This window comes from Giraffa tippelskirchi, chromosome 13 (genome assembly GCF_054371585.1).
Source record: "Giraffa tippelskirchi isolate mGirTip1 chromosome 13, T2T-mGirTip1v1.2.pri, whole genome shotgun sequence".
Taxonomy (NCBI): Eukaryota; Metazoa; Chordata; class Mammalia; order Artiodactyla; family Giraffidae; genus Giraffa; species Giraffa tippelskirchi.
In genome coordinates, this window is record NC_137287.1 from 105,962,248 (window position 1) to 105,984,791 (window position 22,544).

General features: G+C 37.3%; 1 protein-coding gene across 39 annotated transcripts in view; it reads right to left on the minus strand.

Annotated features, from left to right (window-relative positions):
- Positions 1 to 22,544, minus strand: part of NCOA6 (nuclear receptor coactivator 6) — a 93,192-nt gene that overhangs the window by 64,014 nt on the left and 6,634 nt on the right. For 22 of the 39 annotated variants that reach the window (XM_081559864.1, XM_081559855.1, XM_081559849.1 and 19 more), the window contains one exon: positions 12,246 to 12,323. The exons of the other annotated variants lie outside the window; for them this stretch is intronic. The gene's annotated coding sequence lies outside the window, so the exon portion shown is untranslated. The remainder of the gene's footprint in view (positions 1 to 12,245; positions 12,324 to 22,544) is intronic. 39 annotated transcript variants of the gene reach the window in all.

Below are 22,544 nucleotides of genomic sequence, written 5' to 3' on the forward strand. Positions count from 1 at the left end.
AGACGGCAGCCCACCAGGCTCCCCCATCCCTGGGATTCTCCAGGCAAGAACACTGGAGTGAGTTGTCATTTCCTTCTCCATCTCCAAAATTGGGAAATGTACAATGACTGGCCTACCTATTACATATTGGGTTGGCAAAAAGTTTGTTCAGATTTTTCCAAAACAGTGGAAAAACCTGAATGAACCTTTTGGTCAAACCAATAGAAATAAACAGAGATTTAGGCAAAACAAGGAGATAGAAGAGTATGTTTCAAAAAGAGGAACAAAACAAAACCAAAGAAGAAGAACTAAAGTAAGTGGAGATAAACAATCCACCTGCCAAAGAGTACAGGGTAGTGATCATAAGATGATCAACAAACTTGGAAGCATGAATGAACAAAGTGAGAAATTTAAGAGTTAGAAAATACAAAGAAGAACCAAACAGAGCTGAAGGACACAATAACTGAAATCAAAAATACACTAGATATAATCAACAGTGGATTAGATAATACAGAAGAACAGATCAGCAAACTGGAAGTCAGAGTAATGGAAATCACACAAGCTGAACAGAAAAACGAACTTACGAAAATGAGGATAGCTTAAGAAATCTCTTGGAAAACTGCAAGCATACTAACATTTGCAGTTTAGAGGCCCAAATAGGAGAAAACAGAAAAGGGTAGAGAATTTATCTGAAAAAAAATCTCTTGGAAAACTGCAAGCATACTAACATTTGCAGTTTAGAGGCCCAAATAGGAGAAGACAGAAAAGGGTAGAGAATTTATCTGAAAAATTAGAGTTGAAAACTTTCCTAACCTGGGAAAGGACACAGACATCCACATCTAGGACATAGTACAGAGTCCCAAACAAGATGAACCCAGAGAGGTCCACACCAAGATATACTATAATTAAAACGGCAAAAGTTAAAGACAAAGAGAGAATCTTAAAAGCAGCAAGAGTTCGGAGTTCCCGGTTGTCTAGTGGTTAGGATTCAGCTCTTTCACTGCCATTGTTGGCATTCAATCCCTGGTTGTGAACCTGAGATCCCACAAGCCACACAGTGTGGCCCAAATAAGAAAAAAGCAGCAAGAGAAAATGCAAATAGTTACATACAGAGGAATTCCCACAGGACCATGAGCTGTTTTCGGCAGAAACTTTACAGACCAGAAGCAAGTTGCATGATATAATCAAAGAGATGAAAGGAAGACAACTACAACCAAGAAGAGGCTATCATTCAGATTTGAAGGAGAGATGAAGAGTTGTGCAGATAAGCGAAAGCTAAAAGTTCAGTGTCACTAAACTGGCTTTACAAGAAATGTTATAAGGACTTCTCTAAAAAGAAAAGACCACAACTAGAAATATCAGAATTATGGGGAATTCCCTGGCAATCCAGTGGTTAGGATTCTGTGCTTCCACTGGAGGAGGAACAGATCTGACCTCTGGTTGGTGAACCAAGATCCTGAAAGCTGTGTGGAATGGTAAAAAAAAAAAAAAAAAAACTTATTTGTAAAGGAAAGTATACAGTAAAGGCAGATCGACCACATATAAAACTAGTAGGAAGGTTAAAAGGTAAAAGTAGTAAATCATTTCTATCCACAGTAAGTAGTTAAGGGATACACAAAAAAGAAGAGGTAAAATATAATGTTAAAACATTAAACGTGGCTGGGGAGGGAGTAAAAATGCAGAGTTGTTAGAATGTGTTTGAACTTAATTTACACACCCACAGAGCTATATATGAATCTCACGGTAATCACAAAGCAAAAATCTATAATACACACATGCAAAATAGAAAGGAATCCAAACATAACACTAAAGATAGTCATCAAATCACAAGGGAAGAGAGAGAAAAAAAGAAGGAACACAAAAGAATTACAAAACAATCAGAAAAAAATTAACAAATGGCAGTAAGTACATATCAATTACTTCAAACCTGAATGGCTAAATGCTCCAATCAAAAGACAAAGAGTAGCTGAACAGATACAAAAACAAGACCCAGATACACAATGCCTTCAAGAGACTCATATCAGATCTAAAAAAATACAGACTGAACATGAGGGTATGAAATAAGGTATTGCATGAAAACAAAATGGAAGCTGGGGTAGCAATACTTGTATCAAACAAAATAAACTTTAAAACAAAGACTAACCAAGAGTATTTTAAACCTTGACTATTTGATTTCAATGTTATCACATTTCCCTGAGAAATTGCAACTCATTTGGTACAAGATATTTAAAACTCTTTCTCTTCCACTAGTGGCTATTCTCCACTCTTCTTTCATCTTCCTTCTTTCAAAATGTTAACAGTAAGCTGGGAGCTAAAATGGAGGCTACCGAACAACGCCTGGTTCATCTCTATCATCACCTCCGCCCTAATTTTTCATTGATATACTGAAGGACACACTGAAACTCAGTTATTAACAACACTGGCAACTAGGACTGCAGCTCAAACAACTACTGGACTCAAAAATGACTTTTCTGCCGAAGAGCAGGCACAAATGGGAGCCAGGAGGATAGTAACAGATCTCTAACTTCCTCCAACTACCTGATCCTAAACAGCTTTCTCCAGAGGCAGCAATGGCAATGCTAAGTTACATTAACCTTCTGTAAGAGATTCACTTAAAATGGTCAGTGCTATTAGTACTATATACCCACAACCTTCTTTCTGTACTTCAGATTCTATAACATACAAAGTAGAACATACATCCTGAGATTTGAAGGCAAATGCAGGAAGGGCTGAGATAGCAAAAGCCCTGGGAGCATTACATACTGGAAATCATTTTTTTGTAGCCTAGACTTCAAATTATCAACAATAACAAAAAAATCATCTTTTTCAAAGTAAAATTACCAGGCCAAAGAAAGGAATTTCCTCTGCTCAATCCAGCAGGAAACACATACATGACTGCTGGACACTTGAAAGTATTCAGAAACTATGTGAATCAATTAGTCCTTTAGTTTAACACCTTAAAAGAGAATTCCTACAGCTACCAAATAGCCGATGAAGTAACCAGTCTACCCTATCTGGCACATACTAGACCTGTATACCCCTCTCCTTGCTCAAGGAAGAAAAATTGAGGGGAGAGAGAAAAACCTTCTGCAATATAAAATAAGAGAAACTGCCTCTATAATCCAGAAAATGAAAATATAAGGAGCAATCGGTTAAATTTTAGAAATCAACTACATTGCTCTTAACAAACTTGATAAAGCACATTGAAATAAAGAGCTAAAAGGCAAAAATGAAAGGAGCTAGTTGAGATGCAGGAATAAATACAACAGGGGGAAAAGAAAGGTAAAAATTACAAATATACCAAAGCAGAATTCAAATCTTTACTAGAAAAGTAAATAGCAGAATACATTAGAAACACAGGGACAACAAATCCCAAAATTTCTTTCAGAATGGAGTTGGGAAGGACAAATAATGAAAAGTATGAGAGAGGATTGATGAGAAGAGAGAAATAAACTTCAACTAATATGCTATCCTGGAAACAAATGGACAGAAATAATAATCAAAGATTTTTTAAAAGGAAATGCAAACTTTCCTGGGTCAAAGAATGTCCTCATCTCCAGCTCAAAAGAGCTCACAAAAGACCAGGCAAAATTACTAAAAAGATAGTGACTGGATTTGTTCTAGTGAAATTTTCAGATTTTAAGGATAAAGAAAATGCCCCACAATCAACCAATAAGGAAAAAAGAAGGCATACACAGAAGACCAAAACTTGGTCTGGCCACAGATTTTTGCTTTGCAAAACCGGAAGATAATGGCAATATATTAAAGAATTAAGAATGGAAAAAACAAGGTGACATAATAATTCTGCTCCCTTCCCCACCAAGTTGTCATTCAGTGTGAAATCAACATGATACTTTCAGATGTATACTAATCATGTACTTTTCATAAAAAATATTGTCTGAATATAATTCAGTTCAGTTCAGTTGCTCACTCATGTCCAACTCTTAGCGACCCCATGAATCGAATACAATTAACCAAAAACAAAGACCTTGAGAATAGGAAGGAAAAATGCAATCAGTTAAACATAAGACTGTGCTGTGCTGTGCTTAGTTGCTCAGTCATGTCCAACTCTTTGCGATCCCATGGACCGAAGCCCGCCAGGCTCCTCTGTCCATGGGGATTCTCCAGGCAAGAACACTGGAGTGGGTTGCCATGCCCGCCTCAAACATAAACACAAACATAAACATAAGACTAAGTCTGAATAGTTATTATAAATATGAGTTCAGTTCAGTCGCTCAGTCGTGTCTGACTCTTTGCAACCCCATGGACTGTAGCACATCAGGCCTCCCTGTTCATCACCAGCTCCTGGAGTTTACTCAAACTCATGTCCATTGAGTTGGTGATGCCATCCAACCATCTCATCCTCAGTCATCCCCTTCTCTTCCTGCCTTCAGTCTTTCCCAGCATCAGGGTCTTTTCCAATGAGTCAGCTCTTTGCATCAGGTGGCCAAAGCATTGGAGTTACAGCTTCAGCATCAGTCCTTCCAGTGAACATTCAGGACTGATTTCCTTTAGGATTGACTGGTTGTGATCACCTTGCTGTCCAAGGGACTCTCAAGAGTCTTCTCCAACACCACAGTTCAAAAGCATCAATTCTTCGGCGCTCAGCTTTCTTTATAGTCCAACTCTCACATCCATACATGACTACTGGAAAAACCATAGCTTTGACTAGACGGACCTTTGTTGGCAAAGTAATGTCTCTGCTTTTTAATATGCTGTCTAGGTTGGTCATAACTTTTCTTCCAAGGAGCAAGAGTCTTTTAATTTCATGGCTGTAGTCACCATCTGCAGTGATTTTGGAGCCCAGAAAAATAAAGTCAGCCTCTGTTTCCACTGTTTCCCCATCTATTTGCCATAAAGTGATGGGACCAGATGCCATGATCTTAGTTTTCTGAATGTTGAGCTTTAAGCCAAGGTTTTCACTTTCATCTTTCGCTTTCATCAAGAGGCTCTTTAGTTCTTTGCTTTCTGCCATAAGGGTGGTGTTATCTGCATATCTTAGGTTATTGATATTTCTCCTGGCAATCTTGATTCCAGCTTGTGCTTCATCCAGTCCAGCATTTCGCATGATGTACTCTGCATAGAAGTTAAATAAACAGGGTAACAATATACAGCCTTGATGTACTCCCTTCCGGATTTGGAACCAGTTTGTTGTTCCGTGTCCAGTTCTAACTGTTGTTTCTTGACCTGCATACAGGTTTCTCAGGAAGCAGGTCAGGTGGTCTGGTATTCCCATCTCTTAAAGAGTTTTCCAGAGTTTGTTGTGATCCACATACTCAAAGGCTTTGGCATAGTCAATAAAACAGAAGTAGATGTTTTTCTGGAACTCCCTTGCTTTTTCGATGATCCAGTGGATGTTGGCAATCTGATCTCTGGTTCCTCTGCCTTTTCTAAAACCAGCTTGAACATTTGGAAGTTCACGGGTCACGTATTGCTGAAGCCTGGCTTGGAGAATTTTGAGCATTACTTTACTAGCGTGTGAGGTGAGTGCAATAGTGTGATAGCTTAAACATTCTTTGGCATTGCCTTTCTTTGGGATTGGAATGAAAACTGACCTTTTCCAGTCCTGTGGCCACTGCTGAGTTGTCCAAATTTGCTGGCATACTGAGTGCAGCACTTTCACAGCATCATCTTTTAGGATTTGAAATAGCTCAACTGGAATTCCATCAACTCCACTAGCTTTGTTCATAGTGATGCTTCCTAAGGCCCACTTGACTTTGCATTCCAGGATGTCTAGCTCTAGGTGAGTGATCACATCATCATGATTATCTGTGTCATGAAGATCTTTTTTGTATAATTCTTCTGTGTATTCTTGCCTCTTCTTAATATCTTCTGCTTCTGTTAGGTCCATACCATTTCTGTCCTTTATGGTGCTCGTCATATTATAAATATGATTAATACCAAATGCTATTTTTGAAAAATTATTATTCAACTGGAAGATAAGGTACAAAATAAAAATTACTATCAGTCACCATCATCTTTGAGTAGTATGAACAATTTTGCTAATACACTCTACCATTAATTTAATGGGTTACCTGCCCCTCCCCATTAAAGGATAAAGAGTTTCCGGCTAGGTCAAGGAACACTGATCTGTTCAAGATACCTCATACAATAAGAGCCATACAATAAGTGGTCTTTTGTGACTGGCTTCTTTCACTTAGTTTTATTTCTCCAAGGTGCTATACCAAGTAATAGTACTTCATTATTTTAAATTACCAAATAATTTCCCTTTATATGGGCTTCCACGGGTTCCCTGGTGGCTCAGCTGGTAAAGAATCCACCTGCCATGTGAGAGACCTGGGTTCGATCCCTGGGTTGGGAAGATCCCCTGGAAAAGGGCTCGGCTACCCACTCCGGTATTCTGGCCTGGAGAATTCCATGGACACAGGAGCCTGGCAGGCTACAGTCCATGGAGTCGCGAAGAATCGGACATGACTGAGCGACTTTCATTTTCATAGGCTTCCCAGGCGGAGCAAGTGGTAAAGAACCCATCTGCCAACGCAGGTAGACATGAGATGTGGGTTTGATCCCTGGATTGGGTATATCCCCTGGAGGAGGGCATGGCAATCCACTACAGTATTCTTGCCTGGAGAATCCCATGGACAGAGGAGCCTGGCAGGCTGCAGTCCACAGGGCTGCACAGAGTCAGACACGACTGAAGCGACTGAGCACGCACACACACATACTTTTGTATGTAAACACCATATTCATTCATTCATCAGTTGACAGACATTTGGATTGTGTCCACCATTCGCTATTATGACTAACGTCACTATGAATATTGGGGTGTACAAAATTTTGGTGTGGATATATGTTTTTATTTCTCTTGAGTATATATACGCCAAGGAGGAAAATTGCTGGGTCATATGTTATCTATATTTAACCTCTCGAGTCACACTGTTTTCTGAAGGAGTTACACCATTTTGCATTCCCATCAGCAGTATACAGGAGTTTTAATTTCTCCACATCTTCACCAATATTCGTTATCTTTCTGATTATAACCATCCTAGTGGGTGTGCAACTGTATCTCACTGTGGTTTTTGACTTGCATTTCCTTGATAGCTAATGGTGTTGAGCAAATTTTTGTGTTTACTGGCTACTAGAATAATTTCTTGGGGAAATATCTATTCAAATCCTTTGCCAATTTTAAAATTAGAATGCTTGTCTTTATTACTGAATTATAAGAGTTCTTGATAAATTTTATATATAAATTCCTTTTCAGATATGATTTACAAATATTGTCTTACATTTTGTGGGTTGCTATAGGTGACTTTCTTTATTTGGTTCTCTTCTGATTGTTCATTATTGGATGTTGTATCATATTTCTTTACAGGAGATGATTTTGTTTTGTAATTTGGGACAAACTGAATATCTGGAAAAAGTTTTATTAAATTCTCACTTCAAGACTTCCCTGGTGGTCCAGTGGTTAAGACTCTGAGCTTACACTGCAGGAGGCATGGGTTCAATACCTGGTTGGAGAACTAAGATCCTGCATGCCTCACAACAGGGCCAAAAAAAAAAGCAAAAGTTAAATATAAAAAATAAAACTATAATCACATATTGGTTATATATTCATACACAGTATATTTATCAGGTCATGGACTAAAGAGCTAAAGCAAAATATATAATATTATATAATACATAATATTATGTATTATGCTATGCTATGCTAAGTCGCTTCAGTCGTGTCCGATTCTGTGCGACCCCATAGACGGCAGCTCACCAGGCTCTGCCGTCCCTAGGATTCTCCAGGCAAGAATACTGGAGTGGGTTGCCGTTTCCTTCTCCAGTGCATGAAAGGGAAAAGTGAAAGTGGAGTCGCTCAGTCGTGTCCGACTCTTAGCGACCCCATGGACTGTAGCCTACCAGGCTCCTCCGTCCATGGGATTTTCCAGGCAAGAGTACTGGAGTGGGGTGCCATTGCCTTCTCCGTTATGTATTATACAAATCATTATATAATTTCATTATTATTTTTAAAATTTTGCAGGACAAAGTACACAAGAGTAAAAAGGCAAAATATAAACTGGGAATTATATTTGTAAATGACAAAAGGTTAATCAACTTAATATTAACAATTAAGGAAGTATTAATATCACCCTCCAAAATTGGCCCTCCAAATAGAAAATTTATAAAATTAGAAAAAAATCATCAATAAATATATGAAAAGTTTGTTCATTTCATAAGTAATCGAAAAAAAGCCAAAATGAAATATGCCCTTCTTCCAACATAAACATTTTTAATGAAATACTCAACTGCAGTAAGGGTTAATATACGACAGATTAACATTCGTATTTTGCTCATAAATGTTCATTTTCCTTAACATCATAATTATAATCCTCATATCTAGGAATCTAACTTAATAATTAAAGATGTGGTTAAAGATTCATACTCAAAGATGCTTATCAAAATACTAACAGTGAAAAACTGGAACCTAGCTCAAGGCTCAACAACAAAAGTGGTGAATCAATTTAAATGTACTCAAATATTGCTTCTCCATTAAAAGTTATGTTTTCAAAAATACTTAACATCATGGGAAATGCTCACATTTTAAATATAAGAAGTATATAAAACTGATTCATCATTTTCATTTTCTTAATGTTTGTACACATGTTGGGAAAAAGACAAAGATTACTCAATAATAAGACAAAACAACCCAATAAAAAAGTCAGCAAAAGATTTGAACAGATACATTACAGTAAGAACATGAAAACATGTTCAACATCATTGGTTATCAGGAGAATGCAAATTAAAGCTATACCTACTATAATGGCTAAAATTAAAAATAATAATAATATCAAATGTTAACAAAGACATAGAGCAACTGGAACTCTCATGCTGGTGGGAATGTAAAAAAGAAATAAATGATTTGGCAGTTTAAAGTTATATAAAGTTTCTTACCATAAGACCCAGCAATCTCTCTCCTAGGTATTTACCCCAAATAAATGAAAACATGTCTATACAAAGACATGCCTATGAAAATGAATAGAACTTTATTTACAATGGCCTCAATTGAAAGTAAACTGGAAACAAATCAAAGGTCTATCAGTTAGTAAATGGATAAACTGAAGTATATTCCTATAACAGAATACTGACAAATAATAAAAAGGATCGACTACTGAAAGGCTTTTCAAGTAGAGTAGGGAGGGGATTTTGTCCTCTGTTGGACATTTGGCAAAGTCTGGACACATTTCTGATTGTTACCACTAGAGAGGAGAGTGCTAATGGCTTCTAGTGGATAGCAGTCAGGGATGCTACTGAATAACCCATATGCACAGGACAATCTCCAAGACAAAGAATTATCCTGTTCAAAATGTCCACAGTGCCAAGGCTGAAGAATTCTGAATCACTGATACATGCAACAACATGAATGAATACCAAAAACTTCATGGTGATTAAAAGAATATTTCTGTGACATTCTAGTAGGCAAAACCAACCTACAGTAATAGGCATCAGATGGGTACTTGTCTGGAATTGGGATGGGGACTGATTACACAGGGATGAGGTACCTTTAGAGTGAAAATGTTCTATATCTTTATCGTGGGGATATATACATCTATCGAAACTCAAACTGTGCATCTTACTATATATAAATAATACATGTAAGATTAGTAAAAAATAAATTGTTGAAGCTGGGTGAAAGGTACATGGGGTTCAAGATAGCATTCTACTTTTGTATCTGTCTTGAGTTCCATGACAAAATGTTTAAAAAAAAACACATATGTATATAAACACTAAATGATACAGGGAGAAGCCTTATTTGAATCTTTAAACATACACACACACACACACCACCCACTCAAGATTAAAATCTCACTGTAAGAATGATCTTTGTATTATGTCTCCGTTTTTGAAGGGAGGGAAGCTAATGTTAAAGATAGAAGGAAGAAAGAGATATAGTTTGATACAGGGAAGGTAAAGAAAATTTCACAGACTACTCCTCACTACCACTACTCCCTTTAATATCCCATCGAGTCCCAGTCTGGCACTAAGCCATGTCTTCTGTGGTAGATAGACTTTTAAGATGGCCACCAATTATCCCAGCCTCCTGGTATTCACGCCCTAGTATAATCAGCCCTGCCCCTCTTCCTCCCCCTGAATATGGGCTAGCCTCGTGACTTACTTATAGCCAAATATTTACAGTAAAGGTGATGGGATGGCATTTCTATGATTAGGTTACAAAAGAATGAGACTTCCATCTCCCTAGGAGACTCTACTGCCTTCTCAGCTTGCCATGTTGGGGGCTACAAGGTAAGGAACTGACAACTGTCTCCAGCCAATAGCCAGTGAGAAACCAAGGCCTTAAAAATCCAACACCCCTTGATGAAGTAAATTCTGCCAACAACCAAGTAAGCTTAGAGGAAATCCTTCTTCAGTCAATCACTGAGATGACTCCATTCCTGGCTGACATCCTGACTGCTGCCTGAGAGACCCTGCTACAGAGGGCCCACCTAAACTGTGTGTCCAAACTCCTGACTTCTGGAAACTGTGCCCTAATAAATACATGTTTCAAGTGGCTAAATTAGCGGTAATTTGTTATGCAACAATATATAACTAATGCACCCTCCTTGGAAATTCTGCTGAACATTCACATCTTTTTAAACTGTTTGGCAGGGACTTCCCTGGTAGTCTAGTGGCTAAGACTCTGTGCTCCCAATGCAGATCCCTGCTGGGAACTCTTGATCCCTGGTCAGAGAACTAGATCCCACCTGCCACAGCTAAGAGTTCACAAGCTGCAACTAAAGATCCCATGTGCTACAACTAAGACCCAGCACAGCAAAAGAAATAAACATTTTAAAATAAATAAATAAACTGGCCGTTTCTTAACAAGTGAGATATACCAGTTTTGTTGTTGCTTAGTTGCTCAGTTGTGTCTGACTCTTTTGCAACCCCATGGACTGCAGCCCATCAGGCTCCTCTGTCCATGGAATTTCCCAGGCAAGAATACTGAAGTGAGTTACCACTTCCTTCTCCTAGGAATCTTTCTGACCCAGGGATCAAAATGGCATCTCCTACATTAACAGGCAGACTCTTTACCACTGAGCCACCAGAGAAGCCCAAGATATACCATACAACTTGCTTAAGGTCCTACAGCTACTAAGTGACAGAGCTGTGACTAGAGCCCAGTCAGTCAGTCATAGAGGCTGGACTCTTCATTACCACCACCACCCCACTCTATTATATATCTCAGACCACTCGTGTACTAGGTAAAAGCATACTCAGTTCACTCAAGAATGATAGGTTCATTCACCCATTTAACAAATATTTAAGCATACATGCCAGTTATTGTTTTAAATGTTAATGATATAATGGGGAAGAAAATATATACATGGTACCTGCTTTTAGGAAGCTTACATTCTGGTAAGAATTTAGGTTTAAAGAACAGGATTCTAAAATAAAAATATTTATTCTTTATTCATATATTTATCCAAATATTTACGCAAAAAGTCACAAGTTGCGTAGTGACCAGATGTGCTCTAACTAGAACAGTCGGCATTGTTTGGGAACAACTCCCAAACTTGTCGGCACTTCAGAATCCTGTTGGGATCTTTTAAAAATTCCTAGGCCATACCCCCAGGCCAATTAAATCACAATCTGGGGTGAGAGGTGGTGGTTGGGAGGCGGAACAAAGACATCAGTACTTTGCAAAGTTCTACTGGAGATCCCAGTGTAAAGACAAGTTTGGAAAATCACTAAGCTTGAGTTTTTATCTGTCTGAATAATGATAAGGTTCATTCATGGTGACACAGAGTGAGGTAAAAGAAAGAAAGACAGAAAAAAACCCACAAACCTGTATATACTTGCCCTTCCCTGAATGAGAGATTTGCAAGGTAAAGGTAGCTGTGATTGTTTTCCCCAGTGTTATGAATTCTAAGAATATTAGAAAGAGAGCCAAATAATTATTTTCCTTCTTGAATTTTTCCATGCCTCCATTCTCCACCAGAATCACAGACAACTGAGATACTCACTTTTTCATATTTTCCTGGTATTTTCCAGAAACCAACAAAGAATTCTGCCATATTATATATAATCAACATAACTGATAAAGACATGACAACTGCTTTTCTATTAAGATCTTATTTAACTGAGTCACTTTGGGTCCAGTCCACATGCCAAATGCAGCGTGCTAAAGTAAATACCCTGTGGACATTGAGATCAAAATGGCTTCTTTTTTAAAAAGGCTACTTCTTAATTCAATCCTTTGTTTAGGTTGAAACCAAATATTTTATAACTCAAACTTGCATTTGTATACTACAGAATCAACAGACCTGTTTAAGAACTCTCTGACCACTCTCAGAAAAGATAGTTAGAGGTTGAGTAGGAGCCCTCTCCATTCCATCCAGGACCTAGACAGAAAGGAAAAAGGGCAAAGAGGAAGAAGAGAAACATCAGAAAGACAACAAGACTTAATATAATCAAAATAAACGTATTCAAAGCAAATTTTTGTGACTGGACAAATTCCTTCTCTTTACCCCGTTTCTGCTAATTTCACTATAGAAAGAGTTGTAAACAACATGAGATTACCTACAGCTGCAAGTCCAGTTATTTCTTTTAAAGGAAAGCTTACTATAATCACCAAGGAAGCTTTTTCAAAATACAACAGCAATGGTTATACAAGTATGTTCATTTTATAATTCACTATCGTTATGACTTGTACACTTTGCATTGTGTTATACTTTCAGTGACAAATATTAAAAAAAAAAAAAAGAAGAACCCAGATATATTTGTACTGGGCAGAAGCCCTGAAGGATCCTAATCAAGAAGGTAGCAGTCTCACAGAGGTTACAAGATTTGCCCTAGGTCACATATATAGTTAGCTACTGACCTAGTCCTTCAAGTCATTTTCCTACCTTTCTGTTGTAAAACTGTAAATAAGGTAATAATATTAAACTTTTAAATTTAACATTTATTCTCCTACTTATTCTCTGAAAAAAAAATTATTACAAATGACAACTGCAAAAAAACAAGTAAACAAATGGAAAACACAGATGTCCTGGGTTTGCAACTGTGAAACACAGGGTGAGAGAATGAAAAAAGAGCTAGGCTGAGCATGGCAGGATGAGTGTGCTCCAAGTTCTATTTGTGACCTTCCCATAAAGTTCTATGAATTGGGGCAGGGTGCAATCTCTGTGGAGAAGGCAATGGCACCCCACTCCACTCTTGCCTGGAAAATCCCATGGATGGAGGAGCCTGGTAGGCCACAGTCCATGGGGTCGCTAAGAGTCGGACACGACTGAGCGATTTCACTTTCACTTTTCCCTTTCATGCACTGAAGGAAATGGCAACCCACTCCAGTATTCTTGCCTGGAGAATCCCGAGGATAGCGGAGCCTGGTGGGCTGCCGTCTCTGGGGTCGCACAGAGTCGGACACGACTGAAGTGACTTAGCAGCAGCAGCAATCTCTGTGCCTGTGTGTGCTTAATCACATCTGAATCTTTGTGACCCCATGGCCAGGCTCCTCTGTCCATGGAATTTCCCAGGCAAGAATACTGGAGTGGGTTGCCATTTCCTTTTCCAGGGGATCTTCCTGACCCAGGGATAGAACCCATGTCCCCTGCACCTCCTGCATTGGCACGTGGATTCTTTACCACTGTGTCACCTGGGAAGCCCTACGATTCCTAAATTATAAAATGAGAGGATGGATCACTAAGCTAGAACTAAAGAGGATTACAGGTTCCTTCTAGGTTTAAGAAAACTCAAGGACTATTTATCCCCCTGGAGTAGGAAATGGCAACCCACTCCAGTATTCTAACATGGTCAATTATATGGACAGAGAAATCTGGCCGGTTATAGTCCATGGGATCGCAAAGAGTCAGACATGACTAAACATGCACACACAACAACACACACGTGGTTTCACTTTAACAAATAACCTCGCTACTCAAATGTTTTAAGCAGCTTTGTAAAATAAGAATCCTAGAATTCCTCAGTCATCTTCCTCAGGAAAGTGAAAGCGAAGTCGCTCACTCATGTCCAACTCTTTGCAACCCCTTGGAATGTAGACTACCAGGCTCCTCTGTCCATGGGATTTTCCAGGCAAGAGTACTGGAGTGGGTTGCCATTTCCTTCTCCAAACACAAGTATATCCTTCAGCTTGTGTAAAACACAAATCTCCTAGGTTTGTTGTCTAGATGCAAATAATATAGACGATACCCTCACTACCTCACCACCATCATCACCATGAGACTTTTTTTGCATGAGTAAACTTTACATTTTGAAATCATTTCAGACTTAAAGAACACAAGATAGTTTTTTAAATGGAAAATATATGTGTAAAGAAGTCCCTCATAATTCATAATTTCTAATCTATTATAATTTGAATACTTGCAATGGATGCATTTGTTCAACCTCCGTTTACCAATCACCTACTATGTACCAGGCTCTCTGCTAAATAGATTCCTGCTCCTGAAGTTACTACGATATAAGAAACAGAAAAATTGTGGAATGGATAATTTAAATAAGATTTTCATGAATGTCTAGGTCTGGATATTACACTTACACTGCTTTAAAAGTTAAGTTGGCCTTTAAACCACATAGCCTTCAATGTTTCAAGATAAGGCATTTTTAAAATTGTATTAATACACAGTTAAATATAAACTGTCAAAGACAATTTGCCATGGCACAACTAGTATAAGATCTAATTCTATCCTCCCTACATCATTTCATAAGATTCTTATAAAACTGTTACATGTTTCCTGTTCCTAAGTCCAGGGTTCCCAAGGGAAAATTTATGTAAACCTCCAGTCAAATCACAGAAACTAAGTGCCCTGAAAAGATGAACAAAATGCCTGTTGAGGAGACTGGCATTTCACTACTGTAAAAATCCCGGTTTGCTCTTTGTAGGCATAATAGATAATTTAAGAGATTAGCGAATATTAACATTAAATCTAAATCTCAATCTTGACATTTTATTAATAGTATAACAAAACATAAATTTGTGAAATAGAATTGTTACCTCCAAGTCTCTTTTTTCATTTTTCTTATATTTCATATTCATAAAAGAACAGATGCAACATATGTGTAATTTATGAAGCCTCATAATAAAACAATATTTGTGGAAAAAATGTGTGAAATACAAAATTTGAAATCCCTAAACTAACACGATATATACAGTTGACCCTTGAACAGCTCAGGAGTTAGGTGCTCTGATCCCAGGAGCATTCAAAAATCTGAGTATAAGTTTATAGTCAGCCCTCCATACTTGTGGTTTTACATTCATGGATTCTACCAACTATGGATGTACAGTACTGTAGTATGTATTTACTGAAAAAAATCTGCATATAAGTGGATTGGCAGTCAGACCATGTTGTTCAAAGGTCAACTGTAGTTAATAATTTTAACTGAGTATAATCAGGAGAGTAAGTCAGAGGCTCAACGAGAGTTTTCCCATCTTGTTAGATACCATGCTGCCGCTGCTAAGTCGCTTCAGTCGTGTCCGACTCTGTGCAACCCCAGAGACGGCCGCCCACCAGGCTCCCCCGTCCCTGGGATTCTCCAGGCAAGAGTACTGGAGTGGGTTGCCATTTCCTTCTCCAGTGCATGAAAGTGAAAAGTGAAAGTGAAATCGCTCAGTCAGTCGTGTCCGACTCCTAGCGACCCCATGGACTGCAGCCTACCAGGCTCTTCCATCCATGGGATTTTCCAGGCAAGAGGACTGGAGTGGGTTGCCATTGCCTTCTCCATGTTAGATACCATGGTAAGAGGATAAAGTAAAATTTAGAAAAAAACTACACTATACATCATGTTCTAATTGTGAACCACCACGTTCCTTCATTCAGAATAAAGCTTCAGTCAAAAAACAATGCAAGAGGACTTCTCTGGTGGTCCAGTGGTTAAGCTTCCATACTCCCAAAGCAGGGGGCACGAATCTGATCCCTGGTTGGGAAACTAAGATCCTGCCTGCCACGTGGCCAAAAAAAAAAAAAAATCTAGTCTTTTAATCCATGCTGTAATATACAAATGACACTGAAATGTTGGCCAAATCTTACAATGTAGGAACTAATAATAATAATTAAAAAAAAAAAATAACCCTAAACATAACTTGATGAGATTCTGAGCAACATCAGAGGGCCCCAGGTCCAATACCCTCATGGAACAGACAAAAAAAATTAAGGCCCAAGTAAATAATTTGTCCAAAGCTTCTCAGTAGGAGGGAAGTCTTTCATTTCATGTATGACACTTCTTTACAAAAGAAATATTTCATTTTAAAAGCAGCAGCAAAGTATGTTATATAATGATAATGAATGTTGCCCTCCCTTAAGAAAGTGTTGGAAAACAACTTTAGAGAACAATGGCTTTCTTTCTCTATTAAGTTTCTAACAAGAAACTGTTAAATCATGAAATCTGGGCTCTAAATTACAAAAAGTCCTTAGACCATCATTCTAAGAGTCTGCCAGTGTTTCTTTTTCTCCACTGTCTTAGCATACAGTCATCCCTCAGTATCCATGAGAGATTGACTCCATGACTGTCCCCTCAAAACCAACATCTGCAGATACTCAAGTCCCTCATATAAAATGAGGTAATATTTGCATATAACAGCACATCCGATCCATATACTAGAAATCATCTCTAGATTACCTAGTACAATGTAACTGATATGTGAACAGTTGTCAAAACAGTTGTAAATACAAGGTAAATAGTTTCCAGTCCTGACAAATTCAAGTCTTGCTTTTTAGAACTTTCTGGAATTTGGGGGGAGAATGTTTTCAATCTCTGGCTGGTTGAATCTGCAGATGAGGAACCCATGGAAAGGACAGTCAAATGTATTCAAAGACAGTTTTGTCAGGCCTTTTTTTTTTTTTTTCCACTTTATACCCTTATAATTGTCACTTTCTTTTAAAAATCAAACACTGAAGTCCTTAGATCAGCTTTCAAGTTCTGTAGCTATCATTTCATCATTATTGATGACCCAGAATATACTTGGCAAACCTGCTGACAGAATTGTTACTAGATGAATACACTATTATTTTCAAACACAGGTAGAGCATCCAAACTGACTTGGAAAAACCAAAAAAGCATTTCTTCAAAATCAAGAGAGATTGTTAAAAATAATTATATCCCTAAACAATGAAGAATGAAGTTTTTGATCAAGAGAAGAAATTCAATAACATAATAAACAGGCTCATCTATATTAAACAACAAAGAAATTTCTGCCCAAGTTGTAAAAATGAGAAAAACAAAATTAAAAATTAACAAGACAAAAATATAGAAAAAAGTTTAGAATTATTAACTTCAGTGGAATGGTGGTGACCAAGACATGAACCTAGAAATCATAAAGAAAAAGACTGACAGATATGATTAGATAATTAAAATAGTCTATATGTCGAACAAACCACAAACTCAAAAGCCAACTGAGACTGGGATAATAATTTGCACCATGTGACAAAAAAGGGGTTAATACCCTAAATACACAAAATAGCTATTTAAAGTTGATAAAGACAGCCAAATGAAACACTGAAGAGGACAAGAAACAAAAATAAATTCTGAGTATTTTGGGGTTGGGTTTGTAAAACAACTTACGAATTCAGGACTTAACTCTCTTCCCAAAAGAAAAAGAAATAGTTTTATTCAAGAGCTTTACATTTCTTAGTTTTGCCTTGCTTACAATGCTTTTTTAAAAAGCAAACATCACAGGATTCTGTCAAAGAAATGCCCCCTACTGTATATCTGCAATCTGTAAGGTTTTTCTTGGTTAAATTATATTTGATTTAAGCTATACCTTGAAACTTGAAATTTATCTTTTATAACGCATCATTCTTTGTTACGCTATATAAAATTTTTAAATGCACAGTACAAACTTAAAAGGAAAATATCAAATCTACACTGAACAAACGGTCAAACGAATGAAAAACTGGCCCAAGACTAAAAAATACTCATCAATGATAAAAATAAAAAACATATTTTCCAGTTACAAAAGAAAAAAAAAACATGCAACTTCACAGGAGAGATCTGGCAGTCACAATCTTAACCCTATGATCAAAGTTAACATCAACAGGGGAAAACCAGACATTATGCACCTCGTGATACAGTGTAATGTAAAAAAATGTATTAAATATTTTTGTCAAAATGTTAGGCTACAATCTAATCAAGTCTTAAACCTTTCAGTTGAGGAAAATACAAGGAACAAGTTAAATGCCACAAAGAAAACAATCAGGCATATCCAGGATGTGGGACAAACAAGAAAAATGCTCAGGTCTCAACAAATCAATGCCTTGGGGGGTGGGGGGAGGTGAGGGTGCAGATAAGAAATGGGAATTGCTTCAGATTAAAAAAAAAAAAGACTACAAAAATAACAAATACAAATACAATGCACAGTTCTTAATTTGATTCCACTTCAGGTAAGTCAGTTGTAAAAGTCATTATAGAAACAACTGGAGAAACAAATACAGACTTAATGTTTGAAACATTAAGGAATTATTGATACTTTTGTTCCCTGTGATAATGGTGCTGCAACAATGTAGGAAAATGTTCTTATTTGTAAGAGACGCATGCTAAAGTATTTAAAGGCATACTATTATGATGACTTTATTTTAAAAAGGTTTAACCTAAGAAGTATCTTAGTAAGTGTACGGCAACATACTGAATTGTTCATTGAACTACTTCTGGAAGGGTCTTTTTGGAATGTTCAAAAATTTTTTTCATAAAATACCAAAAATCCCACAAAACTGTGATATATCACTATTATGCGTGTGAGCCTGCTTAGTCTTGTCCAACTCTTTGCAACCCTTTGGACTGTAGCCTGTCCGGCTCCTCAGTCCATGGGATTCTCCAGGCAAGAATACTGGAGTGGGTTGCCATGCCCTCCTCCAGGGGATCTTCCTCACACAGGGATCAAATCCGTGTCTCCTGCATTGCAGGTGGATTCTTTACCCACTGAGTCATCAGGGAGGCCTCAATCACTATCACATTAGAAGAAAAAAATTATAAAATCTACTGTTAACTACAGCAGCACTGTATAAACTGGTAGTTTTCCAAAGAATAATCTAACAATATAGCGAAAAAGTGATATCCTTAGATCGAACTGAATTATTTTAGGGAATATAGTCTAAGAAAAAAATGGGGGGTATAAAAAGCTGTTACAGTAGTATAGTAGTATAATTTAGAATTGCAAATCAAAAATAAAAACAAACTGGAAATCATCCAAATGCCAAATAACCAGAGAGTATTTAAACTTTATTGTGGATTCATTAAAAATGATGATTATGTTGACATGTAGAAAAGTGTATCGATATAATGCCAAATGAAAGAAGACTATAAAAAAACTATATGAAAAGACCGTATGCATACGATGACTAGGAAGTTATGTGTGTGTTTGTAATATTTAAACATAATTTAAAAAATGTCATGAAGACACATGCTCTTAGAGAAAATATGTGTGATGCAAATACAGAACCAGGAAGAAATGCCTGGGCACAAAGAAGGAAATGCACCTGAGCACGGCTGTTGACCACAATTTGAATAATACTCATAATTTGAATACAGTCCTACTGTGGACGAAAGTCAACAAAACCATCATTGAAAGGATACAGAAAAAGAAGGTATCACTGGCTTGGATAATACAGAATCTTCTTCAATTCTTTCCATTAGTCAGATGTTTTTAAAAGACATGGAAAGAAACTGAATATGGTTCAGAGAAAAACCAAGAGGTAAAAATTAGGATGGAAAATCGGTGATTTTGAAGAAAAGTTTGAAGGAAAAATGAAGAACAACATGATTATAAATCCAAAGAGAGGCTTTTGAATAGAATAGAGACCCTAAAAAAGCAGATGTGTCTCAATGCCCACAGGTGATTGACCAAGAGGCTAGTAAAATCCTCGTGTGCTGTGGTGGCGTTTTCTGCCTATGAGGAGTTTCTGGACTGTCCTGATGAAAAGTTACTGGCATAGGCAAATGAGGGAGGCTGGGTATGTTAAGTCACTAACCATTTGTTTATCCAAGTTCACCTGATCACAGAATCTCCCTAAAGCTTGAAGTAATTATCCAAAGTCTGACTTAGTTATCCACCATTTCAAAACTCTGCAGGGCTATCCTGCTCCCACACACTACCCACTCAGCAGCACTCAAATATCTGAGATCTGGTATCTAGGACCTCAATGCATTTACTCTGCCTTCATCTTCTCACAACTCCTCAATACACCAGCAAACCAGACTTCTTTATCTCATTTCCTAAATATTCCTTATGATCTACTATGTCCATCATTCCTTTAGTCCTTCTTTCCTTAACTCAGTTCGTTCCAGTTTTACTCTTCCGTTTAACTAGTAAATTTTAATTAATACTTCTGTATCATGCCACCTGTTTTAAGTTGAATCTCATCTCCCCAAAGATATTTAAAATCCTAACCCTCAGTACCACAGAATGTAACCTGATTTGGAATCACTACAGATGAAATTAGTTAAAATGAGGTAGACCCCCAATCCAATATGACTAGTGCCCTTATAAGAGAGAAATTTGGATACAGAGGCACAAAGGTAGAATGCCATGTGACAATAGAGACAGAAACTGGAGTGATGTAGCCACAAACCAAGAAATGTCAAGAACTGATGGAAACTAGGAAGAGGCAAGGGGAAGAATTCTACTCAAAGTCTCAGAGGGAGCACGGCTCCATCAACACCTTGCGTTCAGGTTCTAGCCTTAAAAACTGTGAGAGAATAAATTTTTGTTGTTTTAAGTCACCTAGTTTGTGGTAGTTTGTTATGGCAGCCCTAGGAAACAAATACACCACCTTTTCTATGAAGCGTTCCCTGATTCTTCAAGTAGAAGTAATCTCTCCTGAGTTCCCATAGCACTTACTATTTCATTTAAAACACACTTTCCTCTCTTTTATTTATGTTTACATCACTTCCCCAGATGAATTTGTTTCCTAAAAGGCAGAAGCTAACTAATCAACTGTATACAGATCTCAACAGTGGTAGGTAGTCAACATATACTGACTTTCATAATTAACTTTTTTCAATACTTAATCATTCTGATTGTAAAACTTCTGAATGAGTTATCCCCATATATACTGAAGAGTTACACACAACCTCAGATGAAGGGTCATTTTCTTTAGGAAGCATTCCTAGATCCAAATGTTCTTATATTAATTATATCAATATATATTACACTTAGATATGTGCATGCATGTATATTTACATACTACTGATAGCCAATATCCACAATGGAAAAGAATGTTATTGATTTGTTTTTGATCTAGCAAATGCTGGTTTACTTAAAATCTTCCTACTTTTACTGGTATTTGGCAGTTAATCTGTGTCTTTGAATTTCTCCAAAATGTTTGAATTTTTAAGTCTGTATTTTATAGAAACAACACAGCCTTACTTCCATATAACATTTAAAATTACGGCAAGGGACTTAATCTTTTGACTAGTTTCCCTGAGTAAAATCCAAAACAGGCATCTGATTCACAAATCTGCAACTAGTTGTTTCTTCCTGAGAGACTGCTGCTGTCTAGTCTTAAGAAAATGTACATAAATGGCACTATGGAACTAATATTCAACAGGTTCAATATCAGTAAAGGAGCTGGTTATTGGCAATTTTTGTTGCCTCTTTGTGTATGGGGGGACTTGCAGCTGATTAATGCTAAATACAAACTTAAATATCTATTTAAAATATGAATACCCTCTGAATTTGGTGATCATTAATATTATTAAGACTGACATAGTTTTTCTCCCAGGTTTATTGAGATATAATTGATATACAATATTGTATAGGTTTAAGGAGTACAATGAGATGGATACACATATATATTGAGAAATGACTATTACAATAAGGTTAATTAACATATCCATCACCTCACATAATTACCATTTTTTATGTGTATGGTAAGAACATTTAAGATCTATTCTCTTAGCAACTTTCAAATACATAACACAGTACTATTAAGTATAGTCACCATGCTGTATGTCAGACTCCTAGAACTTATTCACCTTATAAGTTTATACCCTTTGACCAAATCTCCCCATTTCCCCCATCTTCTGGCTCCTGACAACCACCATTCTACTCTTGTTTCTATGAATTTGAGTTTTTAACTGACATAGCTAACATTAAATGAGTGTTAATATTCTAACTGAAACAGAATATACAATTCTTCACAAGTTAAAAAAGCAGTTTTGGCCTTTCACTTTGTAGGCTCTCTGTATAAAATATAGCTTATCACCAAATTATAAGACTGCATTTACTCCCTCCAACAAAATCATAGTATTCCCTTTATGTACACATCTATATATACCTCTAGTCATTTATTAATTAACTCAGCAAATGTTCATTGAGCTCCGAGGCAGCCACCTTAAGTCCTTTTTAGAACAAGGTAAGGTAGAAAAAGATTATAAATTTTTAAAAATAAATAAATGTGACAGACAACACAGTAAGTAGACACCAGAGCTAGCTGAAGGAAAGGAGAGATATAGTCCCAGCCCTTACTGCTGCTACTGCTAAGTCGCTTCAGTCGTGTCTGGCTCTGTGCGACCCCACAGACGGCAGCCCACCAGGCTCCGCCGTCCCTGGGATTCTCCAGGCAAGAATACTGGAGTGGGTTGCCATTTCCTTCTCCAGTGCATGAACGGGAAAA